At 40.7% G+C, this 18,254-nt stretch overlaps 1 long non-coding RNA gene across 1 annotated transcript; it reads right to left on the bottom strand.

The window, feature by feature from the left end:
- Positions 1 to 6,301: 6,301 nt before the first annotated feature.
- LOC129647759 (uncharacterized) lies at positions 6,302 to 16,372 on the bottom strand. Its single transcript, XR_008712491.1, has 3 exons — positions 15,876 to 16,372; positions 12,858 to 12,990; positions 6,302 to 6,573 (listed from the first exon to the last, which is right to left on the bottom strand). It is a non-coding gene; the product is annotated as an uncharacterized LOC129647759 (long non-coding RNA).
- Positions 16,373 to 18,254: the final 1,882 nt, after the last annotated feature.

The raw sequence follows: 18,254 nt of genomic DNA, 5'->3' as shown, positions 1-18,254 counted from the left end.
TGGCGCCAAGTGCAGAAGCAATAGGGATGGAAGGATGATATGATTTATCGAGAAAAATGAATGTGGAGGTAGTTTCATCCTCAATTTTGTCCAGCTGAAGCTTAAATATCAGAAAGATGCCATTATTTTCCCAAGTTTGTACAAGAAACAAGAGAGTGACAGTGTTTCACTTCAGACCCCAAATTCAAGCTATTATATCTTAAAGCTATTGGCAGAACATGGAGGCAAAGGTCAAGACCTGAGAGTAATCAGAACACCATCAAAAAGGAGATGGAACCAGAAGAAGAGGCGTCAAAGATTGACCAAAGGAAAAAAGGTAGGTGTGGCAGGTTGTACTTCCTGCCACACTCTAGTGTTCTGTCCCTCCTACTCTTCTTACAGTGTAAGGCTGAGCTTCACCATCAGAGCCTATTTCCGTCCCCTGGAACCTGGGCTCACTCATTCTTGGAACACACACCTTGGGAGCCCTGAGCCAACAAGTGAGGAGTCTGACTATGCTGAAGCTGCCTGGTCGTGAGAGAGCACACAGAGAAAGAAATTCTAGAAAAGCTTCAGCCGTCCAACCTCCAGCTATGTGAGTCTCCCCAGCCTGGACACCAGGTATGGGAGCAAGTGAGCTTTCAGAAAGTGATTCCAGCTCCCACATTGAAAGTGCCTCATCTATTACAGAGTAAAATGGGACACAGTTTCCCCGTGGAATCCTGTCCAATTTGCATATTTGTGAGCAAGATAAATGTTGTCATTGTTTAAGCCACTACATAGGGGCATAATTTATTATTACCAAGTCATGGTGATTGCTGAAGTAGTATTTGGTGAAGCAGATATTTCAGAACTGAAATCTTTGAGATCTATCTCGGTGTCTCCTTTAGACAGGCTCAAGCATACAATCTTTTTTAAAATTTAATTTTATTTATTTGGTTATATTGGGTCTTAGTTGCGGTATGTGGGATCTAGCTCCCTGACCAGGGTCAAACCCGGGCCCCCTGAATTGGGACCACACAGTCTTAGCCACTGGCATGCAGGCCAAGGTGCTTCAGTTGTGTCCAGCTCTTTGCAACCCTATGGACTGTAGCCTACTAGGCTCCTCTGTCCATGAGATTCTCCAGGCAAGGATAGTGGAGTGGGTTGCCATGCCCTCCTCCAGGGGATCTTCCTGACTCAGTGATTGAACTCACGTCTCTTATGTCTCCTGCATTGGCAGGCCAGTTCTTCGTCACTAGCAGCACCTAGGAAGCCTCTTAGCCTCTGTACCACCATGGAAACCCTTTAAGCAGAAGGTCTTAAATGATCCAAGGAGGCCACTTGATTTTGGATATTCTTCTGAGGAGCTTCTAGAAATGACTGTCTTCATACGACCCCAGGAGCATCCTAGCAGTGTGTGGTTTTAGGCTTGTGCACATGAAAATATCCCTGTCAACACTAGACAATGCATTCCAAGGGTATATTCAGAGGAGCTGAGATGGCTTTGGGCTGGGACACTTGGGGAAGCATGCCAGAGTAGGCTTTGAGATTCAAGCTAAGTCCTGAAGGATTTTGTTGGCACAGAATCAACAGGGCATCCCAGTCAAGAGGCTGATCTGGGAAAAGGCACAGGGTAGGCACACTTATGGTAAGCTTGTAATTTGAAAGACCAGCCCGGTCAGAGGGAAGCATCCAAACCTGGGGAAAGGCCAGGGGGACGACTTGGAGGACTGATCTACCTGAGAGGATTCCAAAGGAGGTCACTGAGAGCTGGGCCTACAGGAGAAGGCAGGGGGCAAATTCTCCTGAAGAAGGAATAAGAATTCTGTTACTTTCATTCATTCATTTAACAAATACCCCTTAGGATGACCAGGTTCCCAGATCCTGCTCTGGAATCATGGCAGACACCATTCCATGTCTAGAAAGTTGACAGCAGAGCAGGCAAGGAAAGGTCTGAGATGATTGTAAGTTCTCCACTTCGGCTCGAGAGGGCGACTCTTTCAGTGTCTTCCAGACTCTTGCTCTCCAGATTAACTCTTTTTCCTCTGGCCCATGTAATCTAGCCCACTCCACTGCCATTGAACACAGATATCAAATCACAGCTAGTATCTGTTTTTCTTGTACTTGCCTTTTTCTTGAACAAATGTATCTACTGAATTTACTCTTCAAAATATTTTTCTTTATCCCCCTTTAGTCCAGTACCAACCATCAAGCTCTTCAACGCCCACAGGTTTCCCATGGGAATGGTGATCTTCAATGATGTTCCTTCTCTCTGCTGCATTGGAGAATGCCAGCCATGTTCTCTGAATTAGCACCTTTCCCAGTTGACTTTCTATAAATACATTGTTACCTACCACAGTCTTCTCTTGTACTTGTCTGTCGTGCTGCTACTTTCTTCTCTTCCTGAATGCTAGTGTTTTCCAAGGTTCTTAAAGGATCTCTGCACTCCCATTGACCTTTTCCATACCCCAGTCCTTTAACCATCACTTCTAAATGAATAGTTCAGTATTCATGATAGTAGCAACTGCCATGCTCCCCAAATATTTAGCACTAGCTTGAGCTGGCTACCATGATAAGTCATCGTTGTTTAGTCACTAAGTTGTGTCCAACCATTTGCAACCCCATGGACTGTAACCTGCCATGCTCCTCTGTCCATGGGATTCTCCAGGCAAGAATAGTGGAGTGGGTTGCCATTTCCTTCTCCAGGGGATCTTCCTGACGCAGGGATCAAACCCACGTGTTCTGCATTGGCAAGTGGATTCTTTAGTGCTGAGCCACCAGGAAAACCCACTATGCTAAGTATTTTATGCTCATTTAAAATGTCCTGTGAGATTGTTGGTAGCATGGTTTAACAAATAAGCAAACTAAGGCTCACAGAAGTTAAATAAATGTGGCTCTTCAGAACCTGGTTTTGCCTGACTCTGATGCCACTGCTCTTAATCCTTGGGCTGGACTGAGTCTTTCTACATTCCCCTGAGCACCCACATATCAACTGTCACTGAATATATTCACCTGGCTGGTTTCATGTCATTTCTAGTTTTTTTTTGTTCAAAATCTCAAAATTCTCCTTATCAGATCTGCCTCAGTTCTCAAGATCAGAACTGTCTCTAAGCTTTTTTTGTTAACCATTCTTCTATCTGCTCCCCTCCCCCCAATAGAAAACACAATTAGGACAAGGACAGAGACATCAGTGTAAGGACTGATGATCACTGTGGCGGTGGGCACCACTCTTCCCCTCTGGAATGGTGGCCATCACCTGACCTTGTAAATCAGAACACAGCCTGCCAGCAGTTGAGGATGCTTTTTACTGTGCAACTTCAAGGATGTACATTCAGTGGTTGAAAAGAAACTAGAGGATTGCAGTGTGGGATCTGCAAACACGATGTTGGGCTTCTCTGATGAACAGCCTCAGCAATCCCCAGCATATAATGCTTCCTGTTCTCACAGCTGACCTGGGAAGAGCAGCCCCTCAATCCTGGACTACTGTGGAATGTAGTAGGAATGTCTGAACTGTGGGCAATTTTAGCAATTATTTTAGGCTAATTGCCTTTTTATACATAAGGAAATGGGGGCTTACAAAGATGAGGCAGCATCACCTCCTCCATGAAGTCTACCCTGATTACTCCACTAAAAATAGCTAAAAATTTCCCTTCACTCACATTTCAGGCTCTCCTCGCTCTGCACTGCTTTTCTTTTCCCTGGGATGGCATGACCCCACATCCCCATTTTCCCAGGACAGTTGAAGTACATAACAGCTGTTTCAGTATAATTATTAACATTGCCTCCTTCCACTCTCAAGTATCCCAGTTTGAATGATAAATTATCTGGTGACCCTATCCAGAGGTCTAAATAGTTATCTTCTTCTCCCTGAAATATTTCCTTCCATACTGGCTTCCCAACTGCAGAGAAAACAATCCTTTCTTGATGGAAGTTAACTTATGTCATTCCTCTGCCCAAATTGCTTCATCTCTTCTCCCAGACAGTGTAATCCAAACTCCTTAACATCTTCTAACACATTTAATTTACTTGTTTAGTGTCTCTCATTGACTGTCTGGCCTTCCCTCCTGGAATGGAAGGTCCACATGGACCATGGATCTTTGTTTCATTAATTGCTGTGTCTGTCATAATTAGAATAGTGAAACCACATAGTAAATAAAACTGATAAGAAGGCTTCTGATCTCCCTTTCCTCCCTCCGGCCCTCCCCAACATGGGCACGGTGGGCTGGGAGGTGAAATAAGTGGAGTTTGGTCAAACACAAAGCCTGCACCTGCAAAGTTCTGAAGCATGAAGGGCGGGTGAGGTATGTGATTCCCACGTCTGCAAAGTCCCTTTATTTCCCATCTCCCTGAGAGATGTAGAGGAAGTCAGGATGTAGAGACAGAATGATTGACATTCTAGGAAAACGGTTTCTTCTTGCTCATCTTGCTCTTGCCCTTGGCTTCCCACAGTTTCCTTGCCCACACTTGACCTTGCACTTGTCCTCCAGTTTCATAATTATACTTTGTTCCCCAGGTTGGTTGTAATGTAGGGTCATCAGTTCATTGTACAGATTTTAAAAAGCTGCTTTGAAATTATCTTAGGCCCAAAGAAGACTGTCATTTATTAAGGTGAGCTTCTCTCTCTCTTTTTTTTTTTAAGGAAAAATGAGCAAGAGTGACTCCATGCTTCCTCTGTTTCCCTGACTGTCTCCAGAAGGCTGCAATCTGTCCCAGACAGGAGGAAGGGTTATGTTTGCCAGAAACATGGGTTGTTTTTCCCTTTATTCCATCCTGTAGATCACATTCTGGAGCTTGGGCGGATTACCAGTGGTGTCGCAGTCTCATCGCCGCCCAACTGCAAGATCATACTTTTTCATTTAGAGTCAAATCGTGGAAAGAATCAGAAAGGATTATATTGTCAGAGGTAGCAGGAAGGCAGTAAACAAATGTCTTATTAAATAGCCTCTGTGGAGCCTCCAGGTGCAGGCTGATTTCCCTGTTGAGGGGATGGAAATAACAGCCCTGGCATTTCCACAAGACCCTGGGGATGAGGTTGCTCTGTTATCTGTCTGTGCTCTTGCCCAGGCTGGCCATGGCATTGGCATTACTGACACATGTATGATTCATGTGCAGCCCAGACTTTCCCGTGTTTCTAGAGGTCTTTATTAGGGGAACGGGGGCTGTCACAAATAGGATGATCAGAGGCCTTGGGAAGAGGGTCCCCAGGCATTGCTTCCCACTGGTGGGACGGACTGGAGTCTAGGTATCACAGCAGCAGCAGAATAGCTTTTTCAAGGATAAGGGGATGAGAGGGTGAGGGGGGAGGTTCTTTCTCAAGTTGAGAGTGTTACTACTTATTAATATCATCCAAATGCCATATGTGTTCTCAGCCCTGTGCTTCTTATAGAAAGTGCTTTTCTGCCCTCTTCTCATTCTTTCTTTCATCAGATCAGATCACATCAGTCACTCAGTCGTGTCCAACTCTTTGTGACCCCATGAATCGCAGCACGCCAGGCCTCCCTGTCCATCACCAACTCCCAGAGTTCACTCAGACTCATGTCCATCAAGTCAGTGATGCCATCCAGCCATCTCATCCTCTGTCGTCCCCTTCTCCTCCTGCCCCCAATCCCTCCCAGCATCAGAGTCTTTTCCAATGAGTCAACTCTTTGCATGAGGTGGCCAAAGTACTGGAGTTTCAACTTTAGCATCATTCCTTCCAAAGAAATCCCAGGGCTGATCTCCTTCAGAATGGACTGGTTGGATCTCCTTGCAGTCCAAGGGACTCTCAAGAGTCTTCTCCAACACCACAGTTCAAAAGCATCAATTCTTCAGCACTCAGCCTTCTTCACAGTCCAACTCTCACATCCATACATGACCACTGGAAAAACCATAGCCTTGACTAGATGAACCTTTGTTGGCAAAGTAATGTCTCTGCTTTTGAATATGCTATCTAGGTTGGTCATAACTTTCCTTCCAAGGAGTAAGCATCTTTTAATTTCATGGCTGCAGTCACCAAAGCTCATCTTGTCCTGGGACACAAAGTTCTCTCATTTATTGCTCTTTTGCTTATACCTCTTATTTTTCAATGACGATAGATGGTATTGGATTCTGACCTGTGTTTAGTGGGGAAAAAATGAGCACAAATAAAAAGTTGAGAATTATTTTTTATTTTGCTGACAAAACTGGGGACTTAAGCCCAGGACAGAACATCTCAGATAGCTCTGAGAGACTGCTCCAAAGAGGCAAGGGGGACAGGGAGTCAGTATATATAGGGCTTTTGCAATAAAAGACCAGGTAGTTAGAACATCAAAAGATTATTGTTAATGAGAGAAAATCAGACATCTCAAGTTAATTAATTTAGTGCTTTTATTTATTTATTAATTTTTTAAATTTAGTGCTTTTGTATATGGGAAGATGCAAGAGTCAGGGCTTTTGAAGTTATTCCTGTGATATGCACCTTAATTATCTGGGGCCAGTATCCAGTTTTTCTCCATCCTGAATCCTTTCAGGGTACACAGCTGGGAGTGGCTGCAGAGGCTGAGGATTTGGCCCATTTGTCTCCATTCTGAGTTCCCTCACTGTCTGGCAGCTGCAATATAATGGCTTGATGGCTGTAACATCCTTTGTTGAAACCTGTGGTGCTAGAGAACACTCTTGAGAGTTCCTTAGACAGCAAGAAGATCAAATCAGTCACCTCTAAAGGAAATCAACCCTGAATATTCATTAGAAGGATGGATGATGAAGCTTCAATGCTTTGGCCATCAGATGCGAAGAGCCAACTCACTGGAAAAGGCCCTGATGCTAGGAAAGATTAAAGACAGGAGGAGAAGAGGGTGACAGAGGATAAGATAGTTGGATGGCCTCACTGACTCACTGGGCATGAATTTGAGCAAACTCCAGGAGATAGTGAAGGACAGGGAAGCCTGGTGTGCTGCAGTTCATGGGTTTGCAAAGAATCTGACATGACTTAGTGACTGAACAGCAACAAATGGCAGGAAATATTTTTTACTCACATCTGGAAGAAGATATGGAGAAAATTTTGGTTAGCCTGTTCTTTTTACAGAGATAAGAAACAAGAGCAAGATAGATGAAACACCATGTTAAAAATTAAACAGCTGAATTGTGGCACAATAAGAAGTACCATTTGGAGTTTTCATCTCCCAGGAAGTTTTCCTTCATTAGCCCATCATGAGCAGGGCTATAAGTACTGAAGGTTTTGACTGATTCGTGCTCATTAAGGACTAGCTCTATGTGACTGTCTTGGTGATATTAAATTATTTTACCCTTTATGTATATTAAAGTTTTATACCTGTATCTTTCTTTTTTCATCAGCTGTTGTAGTCCTTGTGATAATGACCCATCATTCATTTAACTACAGAAATGTGGAATGTCTATTACATGTGAGTTAAGGTGCTAGGTGATAAGGATACTGCAATAAAAAAAAGGGAAAAAAAACAGACAAAATTTCTGCCTTCTTAGAGTTTAATGAATGTAAAAACAGAGCTGTGATCAATGCTAGGAAAGAGAGGTATGTGTTGTTGACTGCAGTTGCAGTAGGGGTTCAGAAAAAGCTTCTTTCAAGAAGTGACATCGGAATTGAAATCTGCAGGATGAAGAGGTGGGAGGAAGGGTAGGCAGGGGGAGGGACGGAGAGAAAGCCAGAGGGGCTAGAACATGGAGAGTGAGGGGTGAATGTCTGCAGAGGCAGGAAGGGCCAGATCATGTCTGATCTTGTAGAAACTGTGGTAGTTTTAAGTTTTAGATGAATTGCTTTGTCACAGGAGATATGAGTCTGGGGATATATCAGATCTGAATTTAGAAACTATTTCTCTGCTTGTACTGAGAAAGTTTGATCTGAACAAGGTGAGTGTGCCTGCAGCCCGGCAGGGGGCATTGTAGTCTAGACTTGGGTGCTTATGGTAGTGATGGGGAGAAGTGGCTGGTTTCTCTTAAGAGCTCTTTAATGATTAAAATTGATGGGAGCTAGTGATGATTTAAGTGTAGAGTGTAAAGGGAATATCAAGAAAGTCTCCTAGATTCTGGTTTATGGAACACAATAAATGATTCCATGAAATGGGGAGCTGTGGACAGAATTAGGTTTCTGGGGAGAAGATCATTGATTTGACATTGGAAATGTTGAGTTTCAGATGCTTGTGAGTTATTCAAGAAGAAATGTCAAGAAAGTATGTGAATGGATGGGTCTGAAACTTAGAGGAGATGTTACAGCTAGAGACAAATTTGGGTGTGAAAAGTATTTAGATGGTATTGAAAACATTGCTAAGGTAATGTGGCCAATGAAGAAATTATAAAAGGAAGTAAGAAGTCCCTGCACAGAGCCTCTGCCTTCTAGATAGAGGAAGATATGATGAAACAGGAAGCACTGCCGGAGAATAGGAGAAGCAAAAGAGGATGGAGTATGCAGCCAAGTGAAAGGGATGCCACAGACCATATTCCCACCTATTCCCGCTATCAACTTGATCAAGTCTATCCCCAAATATTCTGCCTTTTGTCCTGTTATAAGAGACGAACTCTCTGCCTCTTAGCTAAGACCAGCTCTTTCCCTTGTGCTTTGTATCCCATCCCCTCTGGTCTGCTTTTGCTCTCAAATCTGCTATTGGTTCCACAACTGATTTTTTTTTTTAATTTTATTTTATTTTTAAACTTTACATAACTGTATTAGTTTTGCCAAATATCAAAATGAATCCGCCACAGGTATACATGTGTTCCCCATCCTGAACCCTCTTCCCTCCTGCCTCCCCATTCCATCCCTCTGGGTCGTCCCAGTGCACCAGCCCCAAGCATCCAGTATGGTGCATCGAACCTGGACTGGCAACTCGTTTCATACATGATATTTTACATGTTTCAATGCCATTCTCCCAAATCTTCCCACCCTTTCCCTCTCTCACAGAGTCCATAAGACTGTCCACAATTGATTTTTCCTAACCGTGATATCATTTCCATAAGCACTGAAGCATGATGCAATTGCTCACATTATTAAAAGCAAAGCCTTTTCTTGGCCCACACTCCTTTCCAGCTACCCCCATCTTTACATTTCTTTTCCCCAAACAAATATTTGATAGTGTTAGTCCTTGTATGTTCTTTACCTCCTTTACTTTATCTCCTTAAGCCTTTTTTGAGCCCACTCAGTGGGTTTTACCTCTACTACTTTATTGAAAATGCTCTTGTCTAGGTGACATGTGACTTCCACACCAGCAAATCTCAGTAATTCTCAGTTCTCATTGATTTGTCCTCTGAAACACTTTCTTTGCTTGGCTCTGTAGCTCACCTCTCTTCTGGTTCTCTTCGCAATCTAATCAGTTACTTCTCTTCAGTCTCTTTCTCATCTTCCTGGCCTCTAAATGTTAAAGTGCCCAAAGTCCTCAAAACTCTTCTTTTTCTCTAGTTACATTCACTCCTGAAATCATCTCATTCAGTCCCATGGCTTTAAATACCATAAAAACACTGATAACTCATGTAATCTTACATCCAGTCCAAGGTTTTACAAACTCCAGATTATAAATTGACTGGATAAATGATTTGCCTGCTGCAACCTTCCCCATCTCAATTAAGTGGTATCTCTATTTTTTCAGTTTTTAGATCAAAAAATTTAAGTAATGGTCGTCTCTTTCTTCTGTTTCTCCTGTATCTCACAATACTCTACTAGCAAATTTCATTGACTCTTGCCTTGAAATATATCACATCATCTGACCACTTCTCATTGTATTCTGTTTTGTTGTTGTTTGGTTGCTAAGTTGTGCCTAACTCTTTTGTGACCACATGGACTATAGCCTGCCAGGTCCCTATGTCCATGGAATTTTCCAGGCAATAATACTGGGGTGGGTTGTCCTTTCCTTCTCCAGGGGCTCTTCCCAACCAGAGAGACCAAACTCATGTGTCCTACATTGGCAGGAAAATTCTTTCCTCCTATTTACCCTGGTCTGAATAGTTAGCCTCTCTTCCCTGGAATATTCATTTCCATATTGGTTCCCTCACAGCAGACAGACAAATCCTTTTTAATCAGAAGTTAAATTATGTCATTCCTCTGCCCAAATTGTTCTATCTTTTCACCCATAGAGTGTAGTGCAGGCTGCTTACCATTTCCTACAAAACGCTATACAATATGGCCCCCACAAACTCTCTAAGCTCTACCACTCTCTCCCATGCTAACCATACGCCAGCCACACCCATCTCCTTGTTCCTTGCTCTTCTTCAAACAGGAATGTCCCAGCCTTAGAATCTTTGTACTTGATAATTTCTCTACCAAGAACTCTCTTTCCCAAACATATGAGAAGCTGGCTATCTCAATTCCTTTAGGTTTCTATTCACATGTTTTGTATAACATAGCATTACAACTTTCTCATCTAGGTAATCTCTAGCCCCTTTACCCTACTTTCTTATATTTATTTCATACTCATTATACCTGACATGTTGCATATTTCTTTGTTTTATTTATATGTGAAATATCTTTCCCTACCCCTATACAATGCTGGCGGAGAAGGTAATGGCACCCCACTCCAGTACTCTTGCCTGGAAAATCCCACGGACGGAAGAGCCTGGTAGGCTGCAGTCCCTGGGGTCGCTAAGAGTCGGATATGACTGAGCGACATCACTTTCTCTTTTCACTTTCATGCATTGGAGAAGGAAATGGCAACCCACTCCAGTGTTCTTGCCTGGAGAATCCCAGGGACGGGGAAGCCTGGTGGGCTGCCGTCTATGGGGTCGCACAGAGTCGGACACGACTGAAGTGACTTAGCATAGCATACAATGCTGGAGGCCAGAAGTCAGAGTTCAAAATACTGGAGGTCAGAGATTTTGTGTATTTTTTACTCTGATATATGTCAGGGTCTATGATAGCTGAGGGCACATGGTAGGTAATGATTAATTATTCTTTGAATAATTGAATAAAATTATTTGCAGGAGGATAACTAATTTATAATTACTTTCAGAAGGACAAGTAATTTGGTTTTCTAAAAAACAAGCAGTAGAATTAACTACATGTGTGTCAGTGGAGTTTTTAGTAAGAGCTATTTCTGTTTAATCTGTCAGGAGTTAGTGAGTGATGAGAAAGCAGAGAAAATAAGAATCGAAAGTGCTTTCAAGCAGCTTGACTTTGAAAGACAAACACAGGATGATGCTAGGGTAGAATGTGGAGCCAAAGTTAGATTATTTTTAAAGATGGATTAGACCTGAGGATGCTTAAATGCTTATCTCTGAGAAGATTCAGTTTAGAGGAAGATGTTAATTATACCTGAAAGGGACAAATAGTCATCAATGGGATATTCCTGAGAAGGAGGACAGGTCTGCTACCTAAATAGAGATGGAGGGTCTGGTCTTTGAGAGGAGAAGGGTTACAGGTGGAGTTGGGGTTAGAAGTGTTTGTCTCAAGGATTCTTTGTGGAGTAGATGGTGGTGTCATCTGAGAGTGAGAGTGTAGGTGGGGTGAAGCACTAAGGGTAGGGGTCTGAGGAAACTGGAGAAGGTTCACAATAGTCATCAAAGAGAGCTTGGGAGCATGAATTCACCAGGGCAGACTAACTCTATTGTCAAACAAGGGGAGGGTTCCTTTGAAGTTTGTGATCATGAGTTTATAAAGACACAAATCTAATCTGGTATTTATGGCATGGTTCAACTGTTCTGGTAATGGTGTGTAGACAATTGAGATAAAGAGGTGATGGGGAAGATGATCACTGGAGATGTGGAGGTCAGAAAGTTGAGACATTTGGGTGATATGTCATTTATGCACATAGAGAAGTCATTCAGGGTCATGTCAGGACTTGTATGGTGAGGGATACTGAACTGGTCGTCTAGCTAAGCTAGACTTCAATGGTTGATCTGGGCTTGAAATTGGCTAAAATGATGCCTTGAATATGATTTCTCCTCAACCAGCAAAGGACATATGTGAGATTGAGGGCGTAAGTAAGAGGCTGGGGATTCTTGATGTCTTCCTAATTCTTCATGGAGTTATAATGACAACATAGCAGCCTCGCAACTTGATCCAAGTGAGGATCTGCCTGGCCAGAATTCAGATTCCTCTGCCTTTCATGTTGACAACTTTTAGCACTATTTAAATAAAGCTTTCTGTCATAATTATATTGTTCTGCTTTCTCTTTCTCATCAGGCTTCAACAAGCCTGTAGATAATAGGTTTATACATGTGTGTGTGCTCAGTCACTAAATTGTGTCTGACTCTTTATGATCCTGTGGACTATAGCCCACCGGGCTCCTCCATCCATGGGATTTCACAGGCAAGAATACTGGAGTGGGTTGCCATTTCCTCCTCCAAGGGATCTTCCCAACCGAGGAATTGAACCTGTGTCTTCTGCATCTCCTGCATTGACAGGAGTATTCTTTACCACTAAGCCACCTGGAAGGCAGATAACCAGTTAAGAAGTAGAAATGGAGCATATAAACAAATGTCTTAATTTTCAAAGGAGGAGCCTTAATTGTTTGAAAGGGCAGTGGGGGAGAAGAGAAGACTGTTATATCTGGGATGTGAGAGAAACAGTGGCTACCCAGACAAGAGAAAGTACTACCATCAGTAAAATTCCAGTGAAAATGAGTAGGTAGGGATTTCTCTGGGAAGTGTTGAAGAGATGGAGAATCAGCTGTTTACATGGAGACCAGAACGAATTGCGTTGGAGAGTCTGAGTTCTGGACTCAGATTACTTTGTTCAAATCTCTATTCTGTTATTTGGTACATGAGTGACCTTGGGCACTTCATTTAACTTTTTATTTTTTCAGTTATTGCCTTAATAGAGACAACAATAATAATAATACCCAACATTTCAGAAGTGTATTAGAAAACATTGTGAGCAGAGAAACCTGTAGTTTGTTTATTCTACAATACATTGTGTTCCCCTGAAATTTGTATAACCATTACAACAAGTTTAATTCTTATTCCAACAAAAGATCAGTTACCTTCTTTGGTGGTAGTTCTGGAGGGCTGGAGAGTAAGGGAGGAGTGGAGAACTGGATGAAGTGAAGAGGTCCTGGGATTGCTGGGGATGATGATATAGAAGAGAGGTGGCCAGGTGGGCTTATACTCCAGCCACTAGTGGACGGAAAGAGTGATAAGTGGTCTTGTGTAAGTGGTCTCAACCATCTTTTAAGAAGGGTGGTCACTGGCTCTGATGGCTAGAGGACTTAGTGCACAAGTCCTCACAGATTGGTCTGTTCTTGGGGTCTACATGTATAGGATAGTCAAAGAAAGAAGGAGATGCACGAGTCAAGAGAGACAGATGTAATAATAAAATACTGGAGCGGGTTGTGATTTTCTTCTTCAGGGGGTCTTCCTGACCCAGGGATTGAACCTGCATGTCTTGCGTCTCCTGTATAGGCAGGCAGACAGATTCTTTACCACTAGCGCCACCTGGGAAGCCCACTAATAAGAAAAATGCCTGGTCATTGAGAAAAAGGAAATCAGGGATTGACCTTATGCTTTTTTTTTTTTTTTTTTTTCACAAAAAAACATGTTTGAAACAGCTCTGAAAACAAAGATATGGCCCTTTTACCACCATCTAGATTAAAATGTTTCGCTACATTTCGCTAGAATTTGTCTAGCCAGAATTTGTAACAAAGTGCTACATATGTTACTCAAAGTTTTAAAGTACAGTTAATATCAAACTCTTCTATTTTGCTCATTATCAGTGAGAGCAAAATCTCAATTTATTGCTTTGCAATATGAAGACTGTGATATTTAATTTCATAGCAAGTGGGTTTTCTATTTTCAGATAATATACTCATTCTTCTACAGATATTTTCCTACTGAAGACTTTATAAAGTTGCATGTTGCAACATGTTGCAACATGCTTTCCACAGTAGTCATGAAATGTGCTTCTTAAACTGAGTCCACATGTGGGAAAGAGTTGTAGGGGGATGAGGTCTCTCTGCTTTGCGTAGAAGGTTTTGAGACTGCCTTTCAGAATACACAGATTTTCTGGATCAGCAACCTGGCTATTACACTAGACATTAGTCAAAACGATAGCATTCACAAAAGTAAAGATCTATACACACCAAAGATTGGTTCATTGAAATACTACTTACTAGAACTGTTAGCATCTTTGCACATCTAAAAACCATATCTAGTAACTATAATCAAAATAATTGACATTTGTACTGACCTTGGGAGTCTCCTAGTGCTGCTATGTGTATTGTATCTTACTTGATCCTCAGAAAACCTTGTGAGTTAGGTGGGATTATCTCTTTAGTTTTAGAGTAATCTGAGTTATCTACTTCAGATGACTAGCACTGTCATATTGCTAATGAGTCGAAGGATGGGTATTCCAACTCAATTTCTTTTGTGTTATATAGTTTCTTTTGAAATACTAATAGAAATTAATGGGGGTATAATTTTATCATTAAGGTTAACTGCAATATTTTTGAAATTGTTTTGATATGATGGTATGGAAAATGTGTTACAGTGAAATTATCCATTCTCAACTCTGACAAGTAACAGAACACTTGCTCCATTATTACATGTGAATTCAAGTCAGATTAGTGATAGAAAAGTCCCTAAGATGTCAGGCTTTCTTGGGCAGGCAATTGGCTTTTGGATATTTCCTTTTGTCTAAGTGCTGGGGCAAAAAGCCAAATAACAACAAAACAAAGAGGATTTGGCAGCTTGTAGCAGCAGTAGCGGCAGAAATAATTTATCTGAGGCAGAGCAGTTACCCAGCATATTAAGTGAATTAATGTTCTCATTAACATTTGGGGACAGGTTCAATATGCTTATTGGTTGAACAAGGACCTTTGCTTTCTTCATATTTAGAGGAATAAAGACATTGACACCTGGCTTCCTGCAACAAAATTCCTAATAAAATATAATTTGCTCATTTAAAAAGATAACTAAGTGAAGGTACAAAATATTACAATGCTCAAGTACATACACACAGTCTAATATCTTCCCATGTAAATAAACTCCCATATTTCAACCTTTACAGCACACAGAATTCCACCCCAAACTCTATCTTCAGTATATATATAATAGGGTGCTATTAGCTTTCAAGTAAAAACAGATAAAACTATACGCAGACACACAGATGTATAAACCTCCATAACACAGCTATATTTTAAACACATTCACTACCATATCTATTTCCTAATGTCATTCACATCCACCTGTTAATGTTGGATTGCAATTTTGGGGATATGTACCCCAACAATTCCCATACACATAGCAACATATTTAACTATTAATACAAACAGCAAAAATGCTGCTTCTGTTTCCCTCATCCATGCACTGATATAACAGGGTTTTTAATTCCTGTGTCTGTGAAATTGTCCTCTGCCTAGAAGCTGCTGATACTTGGTAATGCATTTCATGTAGCTAATTTTCTATTTTGCAAGCACAAATCTCACTTGATCCCTGCTAATCTAGAGGATGCTGTTATCAGGTAAGAAGAAAAAAAATATAACTAAATGAGTCTCCTCCATTTTTCATTCATTATGTTAGTCCATGTTCCTACATAAACAGATTAAGTGGAGGAGTTGAGCAGAGTCTTGAAGGAGAATGAGGACACCAAAAAGCTTGTTTATTCTCTGGGCCCATTGTGCACCAGGAAGAAAGCATTATTTTAACAAAGCTCTTTTGAAAAATTAGTTTTTGCAAGAACTAATGAAAAGACTTATGAAGAACATATATAACCTATACATAAATTATAAGCATGCTAGTAATGTACTATCCAGCTTCAGTTCTATAACATGATCAATACTAATTCTGTGTTTTCTCAATCTCTTTTTTAAAAACCTCCTTTGATAGAAGAACTTCAAAACATTTAAACTCTGATCACACACCCACTCCCAACTTGTACTTTCTGTCCGCTATTTCTGTCCTCTTAAACCCCTACATTTGACATTATTGTCATTTTTAATATTTTGTAAGATAATTTTAGATTAGATTTATACATGTGTTAATTTAATTTGCTCATTTTTTCTTACCTTTATGACCACTTTCTTTAGGAGTTTCTTATTGGAAGTCTGGATATGCAATTCTAGGTTTAGTAATTTTGCCTCAACTATTTGAAGAGATTATTCAACTGTTTTCTGGCTTCTACTAGGGTTGAGAAGTTTGCTGCCAACCTTGTATGATCTTTTGTTTTCTCCTTGGCCACTTAATTGTCTTCTCTTTGGTCTTGATAGTCTGAGAGTCTGTGTTTTCACTAGAATATACTTAGATATGTACATGTGTGCTAAATTGCTTTAGTCATGTCTTTGTGATCCTGTGGACTGTAGCCAGCGAGGCTCCTCTGTCCATGGGATTTTCCAGGCAAGAATACTGGAGTGGGGATTCTCACAATTGTCTTCTTTTGATGGTTTCTTTCTTTGTTGTGTTTCCGATTCAATTCTTCTACTTTGCTGCTGTCCCCAGAAATGGTCTCTAGATTTCACTGTTGCTGTTCAGATTGGCTCTTAGGGAAACCTTTCCTTTAAATTTGCTGACTACTTACAGATCCTGTTTCAGCTTTGGTGGTAGGGTAAGGACCTGAGAGATTTCCATTTCTTCTTAGAGGTCTAGCCGTACATTAAAAAGAATATAGTCTGTGACTCGGCCAAAAATGGATTTGCAAACTCTGATTTTAATTGATAATCTGCTCACTCTACTGATATTGAAAATCTCTCAGTAAGGTCTCTGCTTATAAAAAGGCTTTGATAAATATTTCAGGGGATATGACCATGGGAGCTTAGAGACTGATACAGAAACTAGGCCAGGCAGGCATTCTGAAGAATAAACATGGAGCCAACAAGCATATAGTCATCACTTCAGAAGACTGAAAATTGGTTTATACCTGCAGCAAGGAAAAACAAATGTCCAATTTATAATGAAAGTTGTTTTACACTTTCATTGTTAGAATATTATTATAACCCCTTTAATTAAGGCTTCTCTGATCTCCCCCAAGAACTACTCTTTTGCCAACCCTAGCTTAGCCCAGCTGCATTCTGTCTCTCCGAGTACATATCAGTAGTCCTAGGCTAGTCAGTAAACTCCCTGAATTTGGGGGGTATTTCACATGTTTGTCTCATCATCCCAGTACTTGGCACATTGCTTGACAAATCATGGCTGATCGAAACATATTTGCTGAATGAGTTAATTTTATGTTGAATTGTAACCATTTACATGGTGAATCCCGAGTCCCTACACTGGGTCTTATTTATATTCTTTCAACACTTAGTGTTGTCTTAAATAAGACAGGCCTTGAAAAATAAAAGTGAGCTAGGTAAATGTTAAGTAAATATGTCTTTGAATGTCAATTAAATCCTATGCTTTCATTAGAGGTATTAATGCCTTTAAGTAAGTGAAAACAAAGTTTGCATTTTCATAAGTAGATATGACCATCTCATCCTGAATGAGATGAATGGTGAAGACTTATACTGAACCACTCTTATATGTGTGAGCCCTTGTACTTTGTACCACAAATGATTATTTTCCCAAATATAAGGGTAAATAGAATTTGGGATTCTAAATTTCCTATTCTTCTTGCTTTTAATTGTTATAGATGATGCAAAGTGTCATAGACGTTTTCCCTCATTTTTATGTGTCTGAAGAACTGGAGTGCCTATAGAAGGGAGCAAAAGGGAATAATGTGACATACATCCTGAGGAATCTTTACTTACATTAAGGTTTTAAAAAATTTTTTGGGGGTACGATTGACTTACAATGTTGTGTTATATTCAGGTGTACAGAAAAAGGAGTCAGTTAAACATATACATATATCTACTCTTTTTAAGATTCTTTTCCCACATAGGTCATTATTGAGTACAGAGTAGAGTTCCCTGTGCTACACTTGCTTTAAGTTTTAAAGGAGACTAACAATATGGTTTATTTGAGGAGGGCATGTTAAGTTAGAAAGAAATATAGACTGAGTTTATAGTTGTTCATTTAATCATTCAAAAAATGTTAGACTTCCTTTTGTATGGAAGGTTCACTAGATTCACAACTGAACAGAACAAACTACACAAAATAGTTCTTCAGTAAATTCTGAGGCCATAAAATACCTGTTTTTCTCATTCAAGGAAATGCACTTGCCTTTGTAGATGGGTACTTAATCTCCTTGACTGCTTTAGGTGGAGGGTACCACCCAAGGGTGGGAGGAAACCACCTTAAAAATTATTTTTATTATTTTATTATATTTTAATCCCTTGTTTGGAGTCACATGGTTACCTGTAGCCAACCTGTAGTTTTTCTTTGAGTTGCTGCATTCCGTGGTAAGTTTTGCTCTTTGGTATGGATGAGAACCTCTACCTTGACCTTGGACAGCTGGATAAATTTAATGTGGGTCTGTCTCTTGAAATAATAAATTGCTTTCTTCTCTAAACTGA

The sequence above is a fragment of the Bubalus kerabau genome, chromosome 3, assembly GCF_029407905.1.
Source record: "Bubalus kerabau isolate K-KA32 ecotype Philippines breed swamp buffalo chromosome 3, PCC_UOA_SB_1v2, whole genome shotgun sequence".
Taxonomy (NCBI): Eukaryota; Metazoa; Chordata; class Mammalia; order Artiodactyla; family Bovidae; genus Bubalus; species Bubalus kerabau.
This window is presented reverse-complemented; position numbering and strand designations above follow the sequence as displayed.